General features: G+C 42.2%; 1 pseudogene across 1 annotated transcript; it reads left to right on the top strand.

The window, feature by feature from the left end:
* Positions 1–15431: 15431 nt before the first annotated feature.
* Positions 15432–15856, top strand: LOC308437513 (large ribosomal subunit protein eL31-like; annotated as a pseudogene). Its single transcript has one exon. The product of its transcript is annotated as a large ribosomal subunit protein eL31-like (transcript).
* Positions 15857–24378: the final 8522 nt, after the last annotated feature.

The raw sequence follows: 24378 nt of genomic DNA on the forward strand, positions 1-24378 counted from the left end.
GGGACAAAGTCAGTGGGAAGCTAACTGAGCAACGTCATGTAAAGAACACAGAATCTCTCACAGACCAAGCACTCAGCAGCCTTGGGACTGATAACTCCGGTCTTCTTTAGGGGCAAAGCCAATGCCTCTTGGCTCCTCTGCCTCTACTGATTTTGTTGCCCATGTCAATATACAGCTCAGGAACATCCATAGCCTTATTTCTGATTTACATAATAACAGTCTTTTATTAATAAGACAATATCAGATAAGACATTAGCCATTATTCACCAGAAGTTCTCAGTGGGTGGACTAGACATATTACAACAGGGTCAAGAAATGCTGAGCAATTATTATACTTGAGACGATGGCTAGAAGCTTTGTGGCTTTTGTTAAGAGAAGCTGAATCAGGATTGCTTTTGAAAATTTTGGCATTCAACCTTGTCAGTTATCCATCTTGTAAGATGTTTCTGAAGGCTGTATGGCAAAAAGCCTGCCCAGTGAGAGACAAGATCTTCAAAGGAAGATTCCCCTCTGTAAAGCTTGAACACTTTCTACACTTTCTTCCTACCAGATGTCTGGTGCTATTTCACTCTGTGTAGGCTCCTGAGGTTCCAAGACTGCTGTGGTAGATATTTCTCGGAGGGGCCTGCTGATCTTCTCTCAGTTCACTTGAGTAGATAATAAACGTAATCTGGTTGAGTCCTTCTTGTGGATATGATGTCACATGTTACCCTTAGTGGGTAATGACTCTGTTGCTCAAGACATTGCAGTTAGCCACAAGCAAAATATGCTTTGGGAAGGTATTGGCCATTCTCTTCCAAGATCTCATTAACCTGGAACCAAAGAAATTGTCTTTCTTCTACTCTGGATTTGCTAGTTAGAGTCACACGATCCAGGTCACCAATTTTATACATCACACTAGCAGAAAGAAGCCAACCAGCCAGCTTTATTTTCAACATTCCGAGCCTCCAGGAGAATCACTTTGCATCTTATGACAAATAAAGATGTTTGATGTCTAGGTAGACAGAGTTGTGGATGATCTTAAGCCTCAAGGGAATCTCCAGAAGATGCTTTAGAGTTTGTGCTCTTGGAAGTGATGACCAGGTATAGCATTAGCTTTTTCAAATATAGCAGCTTGCAAGCTCCCACCATTAGTTTATTTTGAGTGATCACATGATCATCTTCTGCATCAGAAGAATAGTAATGTACCACATGGGGATGATAGCCAACTACCACATGAACATTAATGTTGTGCAAATCCAATCTCTGATTTGATAACTGTGCAAAGGGTTTTGTAGAGCACTTTATTGAATAAATGCATCCATCCAGTCTCATACTGCACTTGTAGACTGTACCAAATCCCCCAGCCCCAATTTCTTCTACTTCCAAGAAGGCTTTTTCACAGTGGAAGCCATGTTAGTTTCCTGTAGAAACTAGCACATTCTGATTTGCCTTCCCCTTCCACAATTTCCTCAGGCTAGCTTTTGGTTTTCCTTTTGCCCTTTGCCTGAAGAAATACTTTTCTATAGGGCTCTGAAGTGAATGGATTGGTATTGACTAAAGACAAAGAGGTCTTCATATTGTTGTTTATAGCTTAGGGCAGAGAACTCTTCTGAAGAAATCTTTGGCTGGCTCAGAAAACTTTTGGGAGTAGAGAAGTTGTCACTGGACACTCAGCTTGCTCTTGCTGTGTAGTGCTGGTGGCTCCAGACATTTGGGAGAGTCTGAAGCTTGAATCAGAAGCACAGCATCTAGGCTTCCCTTGTCTCTCTTCTGAGAGGCAACAAGTTCATCTCTGAGCAGAGTCTCAGGATCCCCTAAGTCCTCATTCACATACCTCTTGTATCTTTCCTCAAGGTCGCTCTGCTGTCTTCTGTCCTTTGACCTGTCTCTTCTTCATCAAAGAAGAAGTTTAATTTTGTAACCAGCCATAATCAATGAAGGGCCTTACAGTGTGGGTAAGGAGATCTTTGAGAAGGGAACACTGAATCCTCAAAGGTAAGGAGATTAAAAACAATCAGACGAACAAACAAACCTCAGCATCTCTCACAACTTCAGCCCACGGTTATTCTACCAATCAACACCCCTTGATCTGAATCTCGGTTAGGTGTGAGATTCTGCTGCACCATCAGCCAGGGTGACTCACACTCTCAAGGGTCCTCCATAATCAGCACCTCACACTAAACAATGTTTGCAATGAAGCATGTCACGTTGCATCTTAAAACAAATATGGAGTGTCTCTTCACTGGCAAAAACCAATGGCATCCTAGTTTCCCACAGGTCAGTGATATGGAATGGTTGTGTGTATATCTTATATTTTTGACATCATCTAAATGTTTCCTTTAAGTAGCTTCCTTAAAGAAGCATTTCCAAGTCACTGTGCATTAGCTTTCCTTCCTGCAAGCAAAGACCTGGGAAGCTGTTTAGAGCCCTGAAGATGAAATTCCCTGAGAAGCCCATCCTGAAACCCTTGTGGTTCTGTCCAGAATAAACATTTGCTTTCATTTCAGATGTCAATAGGCACTTATTTTCCAGGCAGGGCCTCCTTGCTGGCTCTAGGATGTTTGATTTCTGTGTTGGATAATATGAAGGCTTTAAAGCCCACAGCAGCTGGAGGTCCAAACAGGACCACACAACCACTTCTCCCCGCAGCATGACACACATAGTAAGTGCTCAATGAAGATTTGCTACAGAAATGGATGGATTCTCAGGTAAAAGACAAATCAAATTGCAAAGAAATATCCAAAGTTTGAAGTTTGACACAACACACTGTGCCAGAGGAGTCAGTAAATTACTCATAAAACAAACCACAGGTGCCTGAAATGCAGGATAGTAATTTTTGTAGGCTCAGGTGGTTTATGCAGTCTTCAGCATCGCTTGTTGGAATTATAGCCCCACAATTCAAATAGCTTCTGCTTCCTTGAAACACAGATAGCATGGGTATGAATTCCAAATCCTGCCCGTGGTGGTACCATGCATCTTCACTGTCAAACTTGTCTGCTGCCCGGTAGTCTCTCGTTGGCACCTTCAGTGTTAAATATCTTAATTCCATACTACTAAAAACGCAGGGACACCCAGATATCTCTTTGTAGCACTTGATCAAAGTTATACACGTTGACGTGGTGTAGATTTCTCTGAGGTCTCATAGGTTCATCACACGAGTGGAAGCACTCACTGTGTGAGCCACTCAGAACCCAGGACGGGAAGAGCCGGCGACCAAAGGTCAGTCTCTCGATCTCCACACGTATGCTGGGTCTCACAGACCCAACATGGACCATATACTGACCCCCCCAACACACATACTAATAGTAAGTAGTGTAAAAACACGTTTAGAAGTCATTTCCCCTTAGTTATTGGCTCTTGCATTTATAGGAGGCAGAGTGAGGTTAGTGAAGGCTCAGTAAGTAGTCTTAAGTGGCAGCACAAGTGAATGGCCTCTAACCTCTGCATACAGAGGCAGAGGGAAAATTCTCCAGCGGTAGGAGATAACGAGCCCTCTCTTCTTTTTCCCTCTCCTTATTCTATTTTTCTGTAAGGTGAACTACAATTCGTAGTAATGTGATGCTGCTTTGAGTCCTCTTTCCTATGCTATCTTTTGTATGTAATGAGTATCTCACAGGCATAACACGTGTAACTGCACAGCAGTTCGGTAGGGTTTGTTTTCCCCTCCAAAGTTGGATGGCGTACCAGGAGAGCTTCCTTAAGTGTGTGCTAGGCTTACACTTAGACAATGAGGATCTGAGAGGAAAAATTTCTAGTTCCTCAAAGTGGTTGCTGTTCTATTCTTATTAATCAATTATACATCTAATCAAATGATTAGCTTGGTCAGCTCTTGTCTGCTCTGATTCTGTCTCCATCTAAAGAAGAACATCTTTCATCTCTCAGTTTCCTGTCCTTCCTTCTGTGTGCTAACCTGTGCATGCGCTGACCACCCAGCTTTTAGTCACAGCTCTTGATTTTTCTCAAGTTAAAATACAAAAATCATTTAGAAGGTTATAGATATTTACAGATGTGTAAGGATGGTGTTTTTGGGGGGCACTTCACAGTCCCTTTGAAGACTCCCTAGTCCTGGAGATTTATTCCCTTTAATAAAACAAGCAGATGTGCCTCAGGCTGGCTGCTCTGAGATGCTGATGCTCCTGGGTTGGATTCTACCATTCTTCCAAAATCCTTTCTGGGAACATCTGTCTCTTTAACCTGGTGCCACTCAGAAATACAGAGTAGTGAGCCATTTATCTGAAAAAATATTGAGAGAATAATGTCATTAAAGGGAAATATTTTCTTTCCCCCCAAAATGATGATGCAATCGATTGTCTATCTTTATGTTAAAATGTAGACACAACAAAAATATTGACTTTTCACAAAACCCCAGTCTGATACATGTGCTGCTGCGTTCTATGGCTTCACTGATGGGAGTGGGATTAGCTGGTACCTACTGTCTGTGGTTCTCAATCAAGGGAGACATCACAGTACCCACGTTACATTTGTTAATTAGATGTAGCATGTAAAAAGGAACCAAATACTCTCTAGGCAGGCCTGACAGTCTCGCCTAAGTGGATAGGACTTTGGCACCAGCTCGTTCCACGCTCAGTGTGTGAGGCAGCAAGGCTATCCACCAGCTCTGTCTCTCTCCTTCTCACAGAGCCTTTCACTTTCTTTACCACTGCAAGGTGATAGAATGAAAATTCCCCATTGATCTAAGTAACTGGTTACTGCAGTCAGACTTTGTCTCTGATGTGAGATTCAGAGTATTTTAGCAGGCTGGCTAGCTCGAGTCACTGAGTCAGGTTCAGTGAGATAGCCTGCCTCAGTAAACAAAGCAGAAAGTGGTTGAGAAAAGGTTCTGACATTTCTGACACCTGACATCAGTGTCTGGCTTCTGGAGGCATGGGTTTATACATGTGGTCACACATATGTGTGACACAGATGTATACGTAATAGGCAGATACATACATATACAGCAACAGATACCACATACACACACAAACACATGCTGAAAAGAAAAAAAAAAAACTCCTCTGTACTGGAATTGGTTATAAATGCCTGTGATGGGAGGTGGAGGCAGGAGGGTTAGGACTTTGGAGGTGGAAGTAGAAAGATCAGGAGTTCTCAGCAACATGGAGAGTTTGAGATTCTCACCAAAGTGTTACTGTTTTCCTCATTCCTGTTTCTACACATTACAGAAATGAGTGTCATAGTGAACTGTTTGTATGTGGGGTTTAGACAGTTGGCTGGCTGCACGCCGTGGCAAGCTCTTGCTGCAAGGACTTTGAAGCTGAGTTTATAAGTAAGTGTGTGCAGGACTACAGCATGTGGGCTAAGATAAGTTTGGCTATACCCCATGAAGGAGGATTTTAGAGAAGACAAGTGGAAAAATGTAGTCAGGTTAGTAATTCAGGTGTAATCCCGGCTACTTGGAAGTAGAGGCAGGAGGATTGCAGTTCAGGGCTTCTTGGTCAACTCAGCATGACTCTATCTAAAAACAGTCAGAAAGTTAAACAAAAGGCTGGGATGATGTTCACCTGTAGAGTGCTTGCCTAGCATGTGTGAGGCTCATAGTGCCACAGGCAAAGAAAGGTTACTCAGCGGCGTGTGCCAGGAGGGGAGCGTGGTATTTGCCTCAGTATCTGCTCCCTCTTTTCTGTTTTCATTGCTCTTATGAACTTGGGTCCCACTGACCTATATCCATCGTCCTTCCTGTTGGATCATTTGCCAGCTCCTTGCCATTTTAGCAGCAGATGCAAATCCATAGCCTTCTTGTCAAATCTAATATCAAAGTCTTAAAGTTTTCATTTTCCTCATGTCCCATGGGAACTTTCTCCATCTAGATGACCTACTACTCAAATTTGCATCCGTGTTGCCTTAATATCTCAGCTCAGGGTTTCCATTCTGTCATCTTAGCTGTGCTTACCCAGTTCACCCTTCTCTGAGGAATTCCCATCATAACCTCTGAGGCAAACACAGCCCATCTGTTCAGTTACTGCTTAACCTGTGCCTGCACACTTTCTATCTGTTCCCAGTCCTAGACGTACCACATCTCATTGTATAGATTATATACTTCCAGAAAAAAAAGTAATGGACTTGCTGAATTAAAACAAACTACTCCCTTGCTAGATGTATGTGTGTATGTGTGTGCATGTGTTCGTGCATGTGTGTGTGTGTGTGTGTGTGTGTGTGGTGTGTTGTCAATAACTATTTTGTCGAAGGTGGGGACAGTTAGAAGACAAGGGACAGAACCCATGATTGAGTGATTTTTCATGGACATGGAACTGTGACAGAGTCTCACTCTGCAGCCTAGTCTGGCACAAACTCTCCAGCTCAATTGATCCTTCTTACTTAGCACCCCATGTAGCTTGTGCAGGTTTGAGTGATTTTATCAGAAAAACTTACATAACCTTGTGGTTAGTGACTTATCTAAGCTGTTGTTGAGATTATTTTTATTTTTGTGCTGTTCAAACTCTTGAAGTGATGGGTTCCATTTGCATCCAGGCTCCTGGGAAAAGAAGTTCTTCCTCCTGTTTGTCCTAAATTACCCTTTATACTGATAATCCTACTTAAAGCATAAGTTCTATATGCTTTTAAAGGTTAGGGCACTGTTTAGCCAGACACCCAAATATTTATACACAGAAATCTTCATGAGTGTTGTCTGATTAATGCTTGTCTTCTTGGGAAAGCTGTGAATAATGTCAACATGAACTACATTATCGCCCCTAGAAATTCATCCATTTGGCTTAACTTTCATGCAATGATACCTGAGGGCCAGGAGCTGTTTGTGGAGCGTTTGCTGCAATGCTGTTGTAGCTCATTCATGATGACTGATGCTGCAGAAAATTCTGCATACCAAGTCTGGGACTCAGCATAAGTGGGAAATGTAGGTGCTGCTGGAGATCTTTACTGTGTGATGGATATAAAGGGGGAAATACACCAAGCCTCAGGTGCAGAGAAATTTTAATCTAGCAACATGGCTGCTCTGTAAAGGATTACATCCAAAGACCTTCTATATAATGAAATACAAACACACCCTGAATTACAGTATGCTCTGGCTGGAATACAGACACATCCTTGTTCATATGTTTAATCCCTAACAATAAAGGTAAGATTAGTTTATAGAAGGAAAGCAGCCATGTTCGAAAGTGGCATCTAATTGAGGGGCAGACAAAATAATGAGTCAGAAAAAGATTTGACAGAATGACTCAGAGATAGGTTATACCCAACTCTCATGAGAACAGAGAAGAAGTGATTTAAGGGAGCAGTGTAGAAAGAAATGTGTGTGTGGCAGATTTAGACTGATATTTTAACAATGATGGGGGCAGAGATATAGGTGAAGACAAAATGATACAGAGAATGAGAAGGAGCCATAAGATTAGAACATATTGGCAAAGCTAGTATGAGGCCAGGCAGAACAATTTAGTCAGAAGCTGAAAGAAACCATATTGAATCAGTCATCTGGGACGATTAGATTATAAGAAGGCTAGAAGCTTCCAGGCCTAGGACTAGGGGAAGTTAGAACAGAGAAAGAAATGTTACAGGCTCAGCCTGATCTGTACTTGCAAAGCTTGGGTGTGCTCTATGTCATCACTTCATCTGATGAAATAAAAGTCACACTTACACTCAGGAGAATTCTAGTTTGGACAAAGAGAACCTTCACTACGACGACTACTACTACTGCTACTGTTACTGCTGTTGCTACTGCTGCTGCTGCTATTACCAAAATCAAACTGGAAATTAAAACTATGGTTTTAACCACATGACTTGCATTAGTGCTGTTGAGATTTATTAAAGAGCTTGGGAAGGGGTTTTGAAGCAGGCCAGGAAGGCTGGAGAAAGGCCGAGCGTCTCCATGTCCTTGTATTCCACCCAGTTCTCTTGTAATCATCACTGTTACTTTGTAAATTTTCTGTTATTACACAACAGAAACTACATGCATATACATGAATATGTAAAATTACATATACACATATATATAATTTTAAAAGGCTTGTCTGGTTTTCCTAATTTAATTTTAAATTGTGTTCACAATTATATAGTGCTCTCCTTCCCTCACTTCTCTCCAAACCCTCCCATGTACCCCACCCCTCGCTCTGTTTCAAATTCAAATCCTCTTTTTCTCTTTAATTTTTTAGTAATATAATTTTTATAATATATGTGCATAAGAATATGTGTACACTAAATATATAAATAAAATCTGCTCCATCTATATAATGGTACTTGTATGTACGTTTTCAGGGATGACCATTTGATATTAGCCAACAAACTGGTCTACTCTTCCTTGAGGAAGACTATTTCTCCCACTCTCCAAATTGTTTTGTTGCCTGTGGTTATTTGTGTAAGGTTGAGGTTTCTTGAGATTTCCCCTTTTACACTAGCATGCCATTTTCATTCTTTTTTTAAAGTTTTATTTGTTTTATATGTATGAGTACACTGTAGGTGTCTTCAGACACACCAAAAGAGGGTATCAGATCACATTATTGTGAGCCACCATGTGGTTTCTGGGAATTGAACTCAGGAGCTCTGGAAGAGCAGTCATTGATCTTAACCACTGAGCCATTTCTCCAGCCCCATCAATCTCTTAACAGATGGTTGATGTGAGAGGATCCAATCCACTGTTGGTGGTTCATCCTTGAGTGGTGGTCCTGGCTTGGTTGAATGAACAGGTTGAGCAAGACAGGGAGAGCAAGCTGGTAAGCAGTGTTATTTTGTTCTCAAGTAGTCTCTTCCTCAAGTACCTGTCTTGCTTTCCTTCTAGGACTGACTATAAGTATAAGATGAAGCACAGCCTTTCCTCCCCAGATTGCTTGCAGCCATGGTGTTTATCATAGCAACAGAACCAAACTAGAGCCCTTGCTCAAGCCCTGCAGATGGTGATGGTAGAAGCCATGAAACTACCACTCTTCATCTTAGTGCTGAAAGAGACTGGACGCCATCTCTGTTACTTGTCCATCTGTTCCACGCAGAAGGGATTTCTGACTATCCCAGCAGAGACTGAGAACAGTACCAGGAGAATAGCTCATTTCTGGCTCATGTCTATGACTATTTTGCTGGAGAATTTTCATGGAGGGCTGATTTCATTGACCCCACTACTGTCTACTGGAAATACAGACAAGGCTTCTTTTTCTTTTTGAAATATTTCAGACAAGGTCTTATTATATAGCTCTGAGACTAACTACATCCCCTGAAGATCCCCCTGCCTCCCTAGTGTTGAGCTCTCGGGCACAGACTCTCCTCACACCTGCCTTGTGTTTATTTGTTTCTTTTTGTTTTTTAACATTTGGTGAACCAATCAGGTTCTCTTACACCTTCCCCGCCCTCTTCACACACACTCTTGCTCTGTTAATGGCACCTCAGGCCATGTGACTTACATGTCTGTCATTACTTTAGAACCCTCATCTTCGAGATCATTAGCCCGGGCTATCTTTGCAGAATGACAGCAGATTTGGTCACACCGATTGTAAATCTTGGTCCCTATCCTGGACTGGGTTTTGATTCCCTTGCTGCTTCTCACCATGTGTGGCCATAGTTTTGGCCTGGGTTGGCATGGCCGCTCTGGGTTTGAACAGCTTCTCACTGTGCACATTTATGCTGTTGATTTGTGAGGGTCAGGCTCACCTGAATTCTCTAAAGTCTCCTCACGCCAAGAAGCCAGATTCTCAGAACATCTCTTATTTGATTGTGATGGTCACAACATCCATGTAGGTTTTGCTGTATTTCTACACAATGTGAATATTTTGACACTTACCTGTCATCCCATCTGTTCGGGGATTTCATGTAGCATCATCAGGGGTTCGAGGCCAGTGTGCCCAATGTGATGAAGCTGGGTCTTAGGAAAACAAAAGCCCCCTTTTAAATATCCCTGGTTTTGTATAATTTCCCCAGTGCTCCAGGTGCTTTCTAGGCTAGTATACTCACCCCTGCCCCTGCATTTACTCTTCTTCCCGTACTTCACCTGCACCGACAGCTTCCTCCTTGTGAGAAGCCGACTTTGATCAGTAAGGAAAATTATTTTTGTGACAATTCAGCGTCCACAGTGCTATGATGCTATCCATGACAGAATCATGTGCCGCAGAGAGGAACAGTGTATACTCCATCTGGATTAGTTAAAATGCTTTGGATTACAAGCCCTAGAATCGTTCGGAAGAACTTGATTGTGTCTCATGAAGATTTAGGAAGAATGAATGGTGTTTTCTAGGGACTTAGGACTGCCAATGTTTTCCATTCACTTAAAAAAAGAAAAAAGCTAAGTGCTTTATTGGTTTGCCTAAGACATGATTTGAGCTATGGTTTGACTCCAGCTTTCCCGTTACCCATTTAAATTTTCTTTCTTCTCAATCTCCTCTCTTATGATTCTGCTGTAGGACTGTCAGATCAAAGACCTTTATTTTATAAGTAATCATTCTCCAATTTTATAAAGGAATAGTAATGTCTACGAAAAATTTTTTTCCAATAAAATGTACTTTCCTGAGGAACAGTTAATGAAGTTTATCAGCTTACTTTGTGTTCCTCTAGCATAGTAACAAATGCTGGCAGCTTATAAGGAAATGTATTTATCTCTTGATTCTAGTAGCTGCCGGGTTCAGATGGAAACTCAGTGGTCAGATTCTGAAACTCAAGTGAAGACCTTCTAGCTGTCTAACAACATGGCAGAAAAACAGAAAGAGGAGCAGCCACGCCCCACAGGGCCAGCCACCATCCCACGGTGGCCTCACATTTACACAGACAGAAGCCCAGTCCTTACTCTTCCCAATCCATCATGGAGGTGAAGCCCCTCGACTGGGTCACTTTTCACGAGGACCCACTGCTTGAAGATTCTACCTAAATACCACTTTACTTGCACACTAAGCTTCTAGCACATGAAACTTTAAAGGGGGGGGGGGGATGAAATCTCACAGGACAAGTACTGGATAGTTTTTTCAATAAAACGAACAACCATTTGTTTATGAAAGACCATACATTACCCATACACGATGGCCTTGACTTATGGTTCAGTTTCCCAGTTTTTTCAGCACGGTGGTGGCATGAAACTGAAACGCATTCAGTTGAAATTACATTTTGAATTTTCAATATTGATCTTTTTCTGGAGTATTAACATGTAGATGATACTCCTCTCAAGATGTATTGTTCAATACAGTAGCCATGCCTACCTCCTAAATACTTAAACTGTAACTCCTGCAAAGGAGGCATTTTGAAATACAAATGAAAAAAAAAGATAAACATGGCTGGTGGTTTCCATATGGAACGGTGAAGTTCTAGAATATAAGGGCTAGATGAACTTTCTGGTAGGGACAGATGTGATCAGGTGTGGCTTTTATACATTCTCCATTCGAAGAATTATTATGAAGACATTTTGGTGCAATGCCTGCATAGTTAACCGAGTTTGAAAATAAATAAAGTCAAACTTTACATTCAGTAGATTTAGGATCAAATGGTATTGAAAGCAGTTTTTTTTTTTTTTTTTTTTCTTTTGGGAAGGCACTAGTGGATCAGAGAGGATGCTATGTAAGAGCCTGTTCCACAGATATTGTGAAATATCAGTAAAAAACAATAGTAAATACGATACGGTTTTATGCAGGTTCTTCTCTTCGCTTAGATTATTCACACACGTGGTTGCGTTTCTGTAAGATTTCTGACATTTCATTTACATTTTAAGGCTGTAATAACTTAAAAAAAAATACCGGTTCCCGTTCATTTGCCTGTCACTAGTTAAGTTGCAAATGCCGTGGGAGCTAACAGGGGAATCTTAAATCTTTCATTAGCACAGGCTGATCTCTAGAGGGGCCATGACTTGCACTTTGGATGTATTCCAAGTCCAGGAGGATCTTTTTCAACATTCCTAAAGACAAAACCAATTCTCTTCGCTCCCCATGGGCCCCGAGTCTTGTCTATCCTCTTGAGAACAGGACTTGGGTTGTAGTGGAAAGGGAACGTACCATTTGTTCCCAGCTTAGACCTGCCTCCCTGCCTTCCTTGGAGCTCAGGTTGGTTTCACAGTTGATCTGGTCCGGGATTTCATTATGACTCCACCCCTGCTTCCCCCACCGCTCTCGCCTCCCCCAAAGAAGCAGGTTAGGAGAGTTAGGCGGGGAACCCAAATCCAGGTTGGGGCTCTAGAAAAGTAAAAGAAACTAACACCAGATTTTGTTTTCTCTCTTCCCTTTCGTCTTCCTGAGGCTAAGAGTACAGTGCAGTTAGTTGTCCTTGAGCTACTTCTGATGTAGATGGAACTGGCCTGATTCTAATCTGAGCAGCAGGAGGCACTGTTTTCCTGGTTCTTTGCAGAAGTGGGCAGCACATCCCGATTCCTCTCTGAAAAGCATCAGGCTAGGACCCCAAGCCAGCCACAAGAGGGCAGCAAATGATTTCCAATCTGGCTTTATTTCCTTTAAAAATCGCTTTGCTTCCACAGAGCTTCTATTTAGTCAAGAAATAAAAATTTGCTGCTGATGGGAGGAATGGGACCTGGGTCTCATTTTCCTGCACATTCTTGTTAGCACAGTTTATCATTGGAGCGTAGCAAGTGTGAGCTGGTGGTCTCCCCGCCCAGAGATGAGTGGAGATTGTGTCTCCTTGTATGCTCAGCTTTTGAGGTCAGGGTTGATTCCCAGAGAAAGGAAGGCGTTTACACTGCATCTGGTAGCGCACAAATACCTTTTATTGTTTTAACACCCTTTGTTCCTAAAGATCCTTCACACCACACTGCTTACCGAATTATTAGATGCTAATCAGTTGACAATTTACTTACCTAGGAGGCAGAAGAAGGTGTCTTGTTGGAAGTCTTTTCCTTGTTGGTCATAGGGTTGAACGTTGTCCTGTGACTGAGTATATATATCATTGTTCCTCCGTTCCCATTGTGGGAGGCACAGACAGGCCTAGGTTGAATTATGAGTTTGGCCCTTCTGTGACATCCTTTCATTTCCCGTCTCTATGTCCTTCTGTCTCATGGGAGGGTCCTTCTATAGTCTCCAAATTCAAATCAATGAATATTTATCAGCTACTTCTACAGGAAAATCACTGGGTACATGCCTTAAGGGACATAAAATAATGCCCACAATAACTTACGTATTAGATATGTGTGCTTAGTTGATTTGCTGACATTTCATTATCCCCCAAACAATCCTATAAACTAGGTATTATTTCTAATATACAAATGGAGACATTGAGGCTGTGGGATGTTAAACAGTTTGTCACTCAGCTTGTCAACAGGAGGTACTGAAAGTTGAATGCAGACCTTCACTAACTACAGACCCCTAATCACACTGCTATATTCCTAGAAGAGTAGTTGATACCTACTATCTTCTAAGTTAACTCTCTGACATGGTTACATATAAGAAATATCTAGGGAGCTTTTAAATTCCCATGTCAGCATCCTATCCAACAAGATAGGTTTGTGTGTGTGTGTGTGTGTGTGTGTGTGTGTGTCTGTGTGTGTATTTGAGAGGGAGGAAGGTGGAACTCCAGGCACTAGCATTTTGTAAAGGTTTCTATGTGATACAGAATCATGGTTAAAAGTCCTGCTTTGGTGAATGGCAAAGGGCACAGTATATGAATTCAGACATGGAAAAAAAAAAGAGAAGTGTGTTTGTGTGTTTTGGGATTGTTTGTTTGTTAGTGCCGTTTAGCCTAGTCTTTCCATTGGTGACTGTTCCTGTTGAGCCCATGTACGCAGTGGTACCCTCATAGTAGCTATAAATAGCTAATGCCTATGTCTGCCTTTATGTACCACACTTCCTAGTCCACTCACTTATACTCACCCTTTGTCAGTATTATTATTACCATTATATGCTAATCATATAAATGGGTTCATTGTCCATCTCACTACAACTTAGAACCTACCTTGCCTGTCATTAAGCCTAAGGTATGGTAGGTTCTGAGATATAGTGCATTTTATATATGCTAAGAGGCAAGGGCAAAGCACAACCAATTAACTATAAGTCATCTTAAATAATGATTTTGCAGAGAGATAGTGAAAAAAATCTACACATCTTAAAGCTAATGAGTAGTGATGTTGTTCTTATTGATTGATAAGGAAATGGGCACAGAGAGCTTCACAATGCTCAGTTAGGAAGAACAAAGTATGAGAATTTATCACGCCAACACCATTCTTCATTAATTTTAATAAAAGTATTAAATTTCATACAAATATACCCTGAGTACTTTTATTGGTTCCCTTAATTTCGGTTGATGACATTGTAATGTGTGCTTTGAGTGTGTGTTTATTTGTATATGTATGATATATGCCCGTGTGTGTGTGTGTGTGTGTGTGTGTGTGTGTGTGTGGCTTTTGCATATGCTATAGGAGGACATCTGGTGTCCGGTGTTACCACTCCATCCCATTCCCTGAGACTCATTCCCTGGTGCCTCTCCCTATAGCTGGGGTGGTGATCAGCAAGCCTGCGTGGGCCTCCCATCTCTGCTTTGCTCTCCCACGCTGGTGTTATTGGTGTGCACTGGAGCATGCTTGGTTTTCTGTCTGGGTTCTTGAGATTTGAACCCATGTCTGCTTGCTTTTGTAGTAAGCAGTCTTACCCGTGGAACAAAATCCCCATCCCTGGTGTATGTTTTTATTTCTGTCTTTCCTAGGATATTGGCAACTATGGCTAAAATGCTAACTTGAAGCCGGAGAGGTTGCTAAGATAGCCAACTTCCTTCACGGCAAATGTTTAGACTTTTCTCTTGTGTGAATCCAGAGACTGTGGCTCTTCAACAAATAATCTGGTTGGTTTCTTGAAGCGTTTCCTTCTTTTCTGTGCTGTGTCATAGATTCTAATCTCCATGAAAGTGATGTCATCCACAGTTTATGGAGGGCAAGTAATCTCAGGTTGCACAGGGCTTGGCTGGTCACACCCTGGTCATATCTCCCTCTGTAGGGCCTGCCATCCTTTCTAGCTAATGTGTTCATCCCACATTCACTGGGGCTGCACTGATCTCTCGGTTGTCTACTGGGCTGCTTAACTGGAAGTGTTGGCAGTTTTCTTTCATGTGAGGTAGGTTTTAAGTAGGCTTAGCATTTTGAATTGTCAAGGCTGTGTCTGATTGATCAGAAGTATTCTGTCGTAGTTGCATATTGTGTCCTGAACTTCTCTAAGGCTTAATGGACTGAAGTTATGAATTGTTTTTTTTATCATCTATTCAGTTCTGTTGATCAACTGTGCTTAGCTGCTTCTGTTGCTTCAAGTCTGTCGAGTGACTGCAGCTTGCTAGTGAAAGGAACTTCACTCAGTCTGGGGCTAGCCTGGGATGCTGGCTGGCCCCCCACCCCTTACCGCCCGTCACAGGTCACTTGCCTCTGTGGCTTTTATCCCACAAGGATAGTGAAATCTGTATGGTGGCTTGAGCTCCCAAAAAAACCTAAAGTGGAAACTTCTGGCCTGATTAGAACTAGGCCTGGGACTAGTGTGATGTAATTTCTATCCATTAGGAATTACTGTTAGACCTGGAAGTTATACGGCTACGCGACTTTCCATCCCACAATCCCTTGCAGCCTTCTTTTCCAGCTTGGGCCGGGCAGAATGGCTCCTGCAAAGAAGGGTGGCGAGAAGAAGGGCTGTTCTGCTAACAACGAGGTGGTGACCCGAGAATCCACCATCAGCATTCACAAGCGCATCCGTGGAGTGGCTTCAGGAAGCGTGCTCCTCGGGAACTCAAAGAAACTCGGAAATTTGCCATGAAGGAAATGGGCACTTCATATGTGTGCATTGACACCAGGCTCAATAAAGCTGTCTGGGCCAAGGGATTAAGGAATTTTCCACATCGCATCCGAGTACCTTTGTCCAGAAAACGTAATGAGGATGAGGATTCACCAAACAAGCCCTACACATTGGTAACTTATGTGCCTGTTACCACATTCAAAAACCTGCAGACGGTCAGTGTGGATGAGAACTAACCTGCTGAGTGTCAAATAAAGGTGCAGAATTCCCAGAAGGAATTACTGTTGTTTAGATTTTGAGAGTTTTTAAAAGACCCATGTGCATGCCAAGTGATGGAACCTTTCAGGGTTGGGGCCTAGGAGGAGCTCTTTAGGTCATTTTGTAGAAAGGGATTATGGGGTCCTGTCTCCTTCCTTTCTCTTGTGTGCTTCCTGGCCACAGGTGAATGCTTTTCTTTGCAGTGTGTGTACTTTTGTCACAACGTGCAGCCTCATCACTGACCCCGATCAGTGACCCTCAGTCGTGCATGCACACCTCCAAACCAGTGTGCAAAGCTAAACTGCCTCTCTTCACAAATCAATGACCTTAGGCTGGCTTGCTTGTTTTCTTCCCCTATCCGGTCTTTCTCTCCCTCCTTCTTTCTTTCTTTCTTTCTTTCTTTCTTTCTTTCTTTCTTTCTTTCTTTCTTTCATAGTCTTACTAAGTAGTCCTGGAAATTATATATGTATACAGATATAGATATATACATATATCAATGTATATGTATATATGATGTATATCTCTATCATCTATCTATCTATCTATCTATCTATCTATCTATCTATCTATCTAATCAAGTTCACCTCAAATTTATAAAGATCCTTTTACCTCTACCTCCTGAGTACTAGGCTTAAAGGCACCAATATACCATGTCACCTCAGGCATCTTGTTAGGGTGACAGAGAGTTGACTAACATGGAACTATGGGGCCAACTGAGATTCAAAGCAAAGCCATTAAAATATAATTTTAGTTGGTTCATGATAGAATTTGTGGCCATTTTCTATTCTATACCAATGCTTATATATTGAATGAATATTTTGGTGAACATAGATTAAGAGAGAGATTGGGGGTATGAAATATTGCTTTTCTGCCATTTTGGTAAAAATGCCAAATGTGAATGCATTGGTAAGAATTTTTTTTTCTGGAGAAAATAGGCAAGGATCATTGTCATGGTGCACAGAAGTCTTATTGCTCTGGCCACTGGTCAAGCAGAGAAGAGAAATTAGACAGTTTTGATATTTTCCCTATGATAGCTATCATTAGCTTGTTGTCGTGTTTGTTTTGGTTGACAGAGCTCTTGTCTCAGCTGGTGGCTTTTGGAAAAGGAACAGCAAGCCCACTGTTGGGGCAAACAGCAAGACAGACACTGGCCTCTGTGCCTTGCTGCAGGATGGGTCCTGCATCCTGACTTCTTAACCATAGTACCCGCTACAGAGTATATCAACCATGGATGTGGTGGGGGCTGAACTAGAAGAAGAAGGAGATGGGAGTAAGTCTAAATAAGCCCATATTATAATATATAAGCCCATATAATATAAGCATAAGAGCAAAACCGTAAGATCTGCCTACATACGTCTTCACACGCTGTGGGAGTTACGGCGAATTGTGACAGAAAAAAACCTGTGATCTGAAATTGTGATAAACTCATGAAGAAAAGCTTTCAGGGTGTTAATAAACGGCGAGAGATTTAGGAATGGGGAGTCTGTTGTCTGGAACTGAATTCTCAGTCGACTATGTGTGAGGAGATCCTTGCACACAGTGATCCTGATAAAAGATTCTTACAAGATTCTTATGGACCTGATGATCTACATTTTTGACAAGGTGTCAGGTGTTGTAGATACCTCCTGTCCCAGAAGAATCTTGGAGAAATTGGGGCATGAGAGATCGTAATATTCAGAGGTGGTGCTGATATGCACTGCAAACAGGGTCCTATTTCTTTAAGCCTCACATTCAGTCTTCTCCTAGTGTGTTAGGATTCACTAGCAGCCTCCCTCATATAGTCTCAGAAAGAAGTAGGGAACTTTCTAATTTTTCAAGCTGCTTTGAGATTGTGAACAGATGTTTCTGTTATCCAAAATTAGTTTGAAGGTCAACAAGGTGTTTGAGTACCGCCCTCCCCCGAAACTGTCAACCAAAAAATAAGAACTTCTTGAACACACCGAAGAATAGCTGTCATTTAAGGTTGTTACTTATTCTCACTTTTCTTAAATGTTGTGGTTTTTATTTCCCCAAGTAAATATAGTGAAAAGTCTATGCTCTGTGTGGGTTCTTCCATTTCTAGAATGTGTTCCTAGACACTCCTGCACAACACTGCCCATCCACATGAATGAAAACGAGGACATTATTGGCCCAGGATATGGTTGAGGAGAAGAATGTTATTGTAGATATGAGGGAGAGAGCAGCCAGAGACAGCCCACACTGAACTGGGGCTCTTATGGCTAGGTGTAGGAGCTGCAGATCACTGGCCTACATTGTAGCTAAGCAAAACTGTGAAGACGGCTGGGCATCCTTCATGGTGAGAGGTATAGACAGGCAGTAACAGGAGGGAAATGCCCGCAGCCAGCCTCAGCCCGTGTTCAGACAGACGGTATCTCCTTTTATGGCATCTTGTCCATCAGTATCTGGGAGATGGCAGTTAAAATCCGTAAATGATATAATTTGAGTCTACCTGGTGGTCTTTGTTTTATAGCAGTCATTCCTGGGTCTACTCTCGAGCTCTGTGAACTGTGGTGTGATGTCTCTGCCGTATGGAAAGTCTTGATTGTTACAGTCACTTGCCAGATAATTGTTTTCTTCAGTCTTACACTGCTGTGAACCATGCCATGGAAAACTCATACTATATCTCCTTTCATTGTGGCCTAGCGTAGAAAAGGAAACATGATTTCAGATCTTATCCAAAGCCTATGCAAACTACTTTACTTCAGAAAATTAGTCTTTAAATCTTATGGAGTCCAGAATTTTCTTGAGCACTTACATAGTTTCAGGTGGGTCAAGAAATATTGATATAGTCTGTCCTTAAAATTACAACATAGATCTCTGAAGCCGGCTGGTAATTGCAAATACTGGAGGTGTTATAAAATGGAAAGGAGGGATTCTTCAGTCCTGTGAACTCTGGGAAGACTTTCTGTACTGAGGATGGAAGTTAAGGCCTTATGCATGCAAGGCAAGTACAGTATCACTGAGCTATATCCCAGGTCTTTAAAATGTCTCGAGGCAGTCTCACTACATAGCCGTGAACGTGTGATTCACCTCTATTGGTCTTCCAAGTGAATGGATACAGGCCTCGGCCACTGTGCCAGGCTTATGAAAGAACCACTGTCTCATGTCCAGTTGAGTTTTAAGGCCTGCCCTCCCCATGGTGCTGGAGCTGTATGCATTTGTGAGCTGCCTGAGGGTACTGGGACCTGCCTGTTCAAGTGACAGGGAGAAAGCAGGCGAAGGAGAGGCCGTCTAGGGCTGCACAGACTGTAGTGTGCGGAAGGCACAGGGTGCAGTGGTTACCAGAGAACGGTCTATCTTTTCTGTCCGAACACCCAGACTTGGTCTGTCTCTTGTCTTTTGTTTTCCTCAATTATAAGGAGGCAGATGTTTGGGGAAGCACGTCTTTCACTTAATTAATTCTACGCACTGCCTCGAGGGTTAAGGGTGCCTCTGCAGCAGGCCTCACAAAGCTGTGTTCCCGAAACACAGGTATTCCTTCTAAAACCTTCTCTAGGAACTTTGGCTTGCAAGACAGATCGGCTCCTTTCTTTGAGACTGGGCTTATTTGTTAAGCAAAGGCAGTACCATCACATCTCGCTGATGCTTGGAGCAAACATCAGTAGCAAATGATCCTCTTAAGCAAGTGCAAGTGGCTGCAGGCAATGCTGGGGGCTAAGAGCACAGAATGGACTAAAACCCAAACAACTGCTCAACCTCAATGCCACCAAGCATCAGAGGGGCCCCTCAGCATACTGATGTGGGGAAGCCTTTTCAAACAAACTGCTGATGGATGGGGAGAGGGGCTGCTTTCTATAGGAGCAAACCTCTTGCATTTTGTGGTACCAACTCATGACTTCAGCTTGCCTCATTGTCTGGCTACTGAAAGACTGGGGACCTGGATAAGGGAATCAGAGGTGTGAACCTGAGCTAGAAAAGGAGGTACCCTATGCACATGCGGGCTGTATTCCTGTGCCCAAGTAGGTAATGATAAGTCCTTGTCTCTGGGTGATCTGTTTGTAATCCCAGCACTAAGGAGGCTGAGGTAGAAGGATCCACCCTAAATTTGAGGCCAGCATAATACATAGACTCTACCTCAGAAGAAAACAAACAAACCAGAAACAAAATAAACCACCATCAACATTTTTCCTTACCTACTGCTAGTGCAAAATGGTCTATGCTTGTAGTTCGGAAAAGGAAATCCTTGGACATTTTCATACAATGTCTGATCAGTGTTATCATTCCCCTCTGTGCCTCGAGAAACTCTTTTTCTAACAGAAGCATAGGATAAGACTTATAACAAAGAGAGGATGTTAGGGAAGACTGATGCCCAGATGAACATGTGTTACTAGGTTACCAGGGCCAGTATAAGTTGGACTACACAGGCATTCACATTTCTCTATCATAAGGTATTTGTGGAGTGGATGTGTTTACATGACTCTTGTAATGGTCCCTGGGACTTGATTTTTGTACCCATTTCCCTTTTAAGTGGCATCATTAGAATCCTGTTTTCTTCTAAACCTGTCTGGTTTATTTTATGTTGTATTTCACCTCCTGCAGGACAGGTCACCCTGAACAAACCAGGTCTACTTCTACCTTCAGACAGAGAGATTTAAAGAGCTTAAGGTTTTGTACTGGATGAGTTTTGACACAAGTCCAGTCCCCACATCATGTCCCAATTCTGATAACTGAAGGTAGGGAATAGTCCTAGAAGATCTCACACTGTGTCCTAAGTAAAAAGCGAGTTTCACAAGTGCCCTCTCCAAGGCTCTGTGAGCAGTGACAATCAATGGGGAGAGAGACTCTGTAGTTGGCAGAACATCTGCTTAGAGTGAATAATTTTTTGGTATGCTGTTGGTGTCCTATCTGGGCTGAAGAGATGTTGCTCTTGTCTTCCTAGGAAATACACTCAATGGGAACTAAAGACACATTTACTATTTTTAACCTTGTAGAAAAAGACACATCTGTGATCATTTTCTTTTTTGTTTTTGTATTATTTGCTTATGTGTAAGATTTCCTTTTGGCCATCTTAAATTTAGCTTGGTTCTTTCAGCATTATGAGCTATGCTCTTACTGGACTCTCTCTGCTCTCTTTCTCCCTGAGAAACTTTCCCTCTGCTGCTGATGTGGAGGCTGACTCTCCTATATCCCACATGTTTTGTGATTTACTGCCTTGGTAGATGATATGACTTCTCATTCTGGATTACACTCAGAGCGTCCACCCACCCATCTGCCCATGCATTCATCCATGCATCTGCCCATGCATTCATCCATGCATCTGCTCATGCATTCATCCATGCATCTGCCCATGCATTCATCTATGCATCTGCTCATGCATTCATCCATGCATCTGCTCATGCATTCATCCATGCATCTGCCCATGCACTCATCCATGCATCTGCCCATGCATTCATCCATGCATCTGCCCATGCATTCATCCATGCATCTGCTCATGCATTCATCCATGCATCTGCCCATGCATTCATCTATGCATCTGCTCTTGCACTCATCCATGCATCTGCTCATGCACTCATCCATGCATCTGCCCATGCACTCATCCATGCATCTGCCCATGCATTCATCTATGCATCTGCTCTTGCACTCATCCATGCATCTGCTCATGCATTCATCTATGCATCTGCTCATGCACTCATCCATGCATCTGCTCATGCATTCATCCATGCATCTGCTCATGCACTCATCCATGCATCTGCTCATGCACTCATCCATGCATCCATGAGTTAATGAGTGAGTAGACATGGCATCCTAGACATTATCTTCTGTGACTTTGCTCTTCAGAGATCCTATCACCCCTGGCAACCTGGGTTTCCTTTCTGTGATTGTAACAAGGCCTGCCCTTAAACTCTGTTGAGAGTATCCCACATGGCCCTGGCTTTCCCAATGTCAATTCTTTCTAGCTGCCCTGTTACATTGTCCCTTCACTGTGACTTATTTGCTCACATGTGACAGAGCCCTGCATTTAGTTTTCAGGTATTTTTTAAAAATCAATTAGATCATTATTGTGAAATGTTTAATTCAATTATTATTAATATTTAATCCAATTATTAGCATTTAAATTCAATTATTATTATAACTCCATGGCATTTCTTTTAATTTTTTTTATTAAGACACAGGATCAAATTAATGTAAACATCATGCATTATTTTAGTGTGTTCAAATTACTTTTCAGGTATATATCTAGTTCTTATTATTCTCACTCTAGTTTTGTCTTGATGAATTTTAATATTGTATCCCAAGATATTTTGTATTATTTTGTTAAAATATCTCACATTTTCAAGACTTCTATGAATGGAAAAAAGGCAAGGTAAAAATTTGTCATACTAATTCACTTCAGGGAATAAGGAAACTAGAGAGTGAATTTTTCTGTTCTCTCTCTTTAGGTGACTCCACAGCTGACTATGTGTAAGCTTTGCAAATAAGCACACTGTTTAAGTTCTTTCTTATGATGTTATGGGCATTCTCAAAATAATAAAATTAAAAAAATGTTAAAAAGTTCAAGATATTTAATTCAACGATTTGGCTTATGGGAGGAGGGAAAGACATTTGGTGATCTGAAAATCTAGCAAAGTAATTTTTTCTTACTTAAAATAATGACATGTATAATAAATTGGCTCAAATGCAACAGAAGTACTAAACTTAGTGAAGTGGTCACATAAGACATACTGAAAGGAGGGGAATTAGTACACTTGGAGGGAGCTTATTGCAGTAAGGGTGATGTTCTAGGCAAGTGTTGCACCGAAGGTGTTTGAAGACAAGTAGACCCCACAGGTATAGTTGGCACTTTTCACTGTGTCTAGACAGTGTTCTAAATGAGCACTGGATAGTTCCTCTGGGCAGACTTTAGATGAGGTGGCTGAAAGAGAGCCCTATTAGCTCCAGTTCTTCTCCCTTAACTCTGCAGCAGCTCGCTTATTTCCAAATGAAATGCTTCTCTCAGTCAGTCTTTGATCTGCACGCTAGCATGACGTTGCCCTAGTCACCTTCCCTCCCCTATACCATCTATGTGCTATTGCCTTGTGCCTTCTGAACTGCGTGTCCCTTCACATTTGAATGATTATGTTTGAAAATGCTGTCCCAACATTTCCTCTATTTCGTCCTGTTCTACTCTTTCTAGGATGTGAGAACGTAGAGTTAAAGAACCTCAAGTGTGGGGCTGTGGGCTGTGAAAAATATTCTGATTCCTGGTTGAGATAGGTCAAAGCCCTAGGGACCAGAAGGGATGGTAGGAGCTTCCTAATCTCCCAGGAGATCAGGCCCCTCTTAGGTAGCTACACCCCCCACCCCAGCTCCCTGTAATGAGGTTTAAGACAGATCAGTCACGTAGGGCATCACCCAAGCCCCTCCTCCCCAGGTGAGGACTGGACTACAGGTCATATAGGCTCAAGACAGACCAGTAACTAGAAGCAGAACCACGCCCCCAAATATGTAGATGAGGTATTCCCAAGCTCTCAGGTCAAACCAATAGGAAGTACCTGCTGTCAGACCTTCACCCATCCCAGAACTGTTATATAAGAATCCTATCCAGAAGGATTAAAGGTGTGCAGAAATTACTTTATCACCCGGAGCTTCTGTCATAAGAGTTGTAACACCACTTGGGGAAGAGATCTGCTCTCCATAAATTGCCACCAGAAGCGGTCCTGTACCCCTCACTGGCTAGTCAGTCTCCCACTGGCTCATCCCAGCTGGACATCTGCTGCAGCAGAAACAGAGGTAGGGCAGCACCAGCAGCACAGACTTCGGAAGCAGTTTCCCCTCCCTGCCCAAGTCCTCTCCCTTTTGCCTGAACCCACACACCTGGCCCGACCAGAGATCTCTGTGGAGGCCTACACTCAAGTATTTATTTCAGGTAGCAAGGTAACATTTTAGGTAGTTTAGGATGTTTATTAAAGTCCAAATTTGGTGTGGGCTCTGATTGGTTTACTTTCTTCAGCTTTGAAAAGTAATTTGCCTAGGACCTGTCTGCTGTCTGGTGCTGTTCTTTCTGTTCTGTATTAAAGAATGATATATGTTATGGAATAGCACTGAAGTATGCTATATGTGGTCGTGGTCATTGACCTTGGTCAAGCATTAGGTTCTACTTATTAAGCACAGGCTAATGGAACAGTAGTTTTCAAACTTGGATGCTAGACCTCAGAATCACCCAGGAAATGTTAATTTGGTGTCTTAATTCCAAATCCAAAATTGATTGTATGAAACTCTCAGCAGATGGTACCCAACCATCATATATATATTAAGTTCTTTAGATGATTCCAAACTAGTGATGTTTGAAAACCCTGATATAAAGCCTCACTAAGGAGAGTTTGATCTATGGACCAGTGGTGTGGGGAGTTACTGGTAACTCTGGCACTCTCAAGCTCTGTTTCATTCTTTCTGAATCAGAATTTGCATTTTTGTCAAGAGGCCAAGATACTTCCATATGCAAAGTTGTTGAACCATGCATAGACATTAAAGGGCACTCTGCTAGCAATTTTAGCCATTCATTCATAAGCAGTTGATTAAG

Source organism: Micromys minutus (assembly GCF_963924665.1).
Source record: "Micromys minutus genome assembly, chromosome: 26".
Lineage (NCBI taxonomy): Eukaryota > Metazoa > Chordata > Mammalia > Rodentia > Muridae > Micromys > Micromys minutus.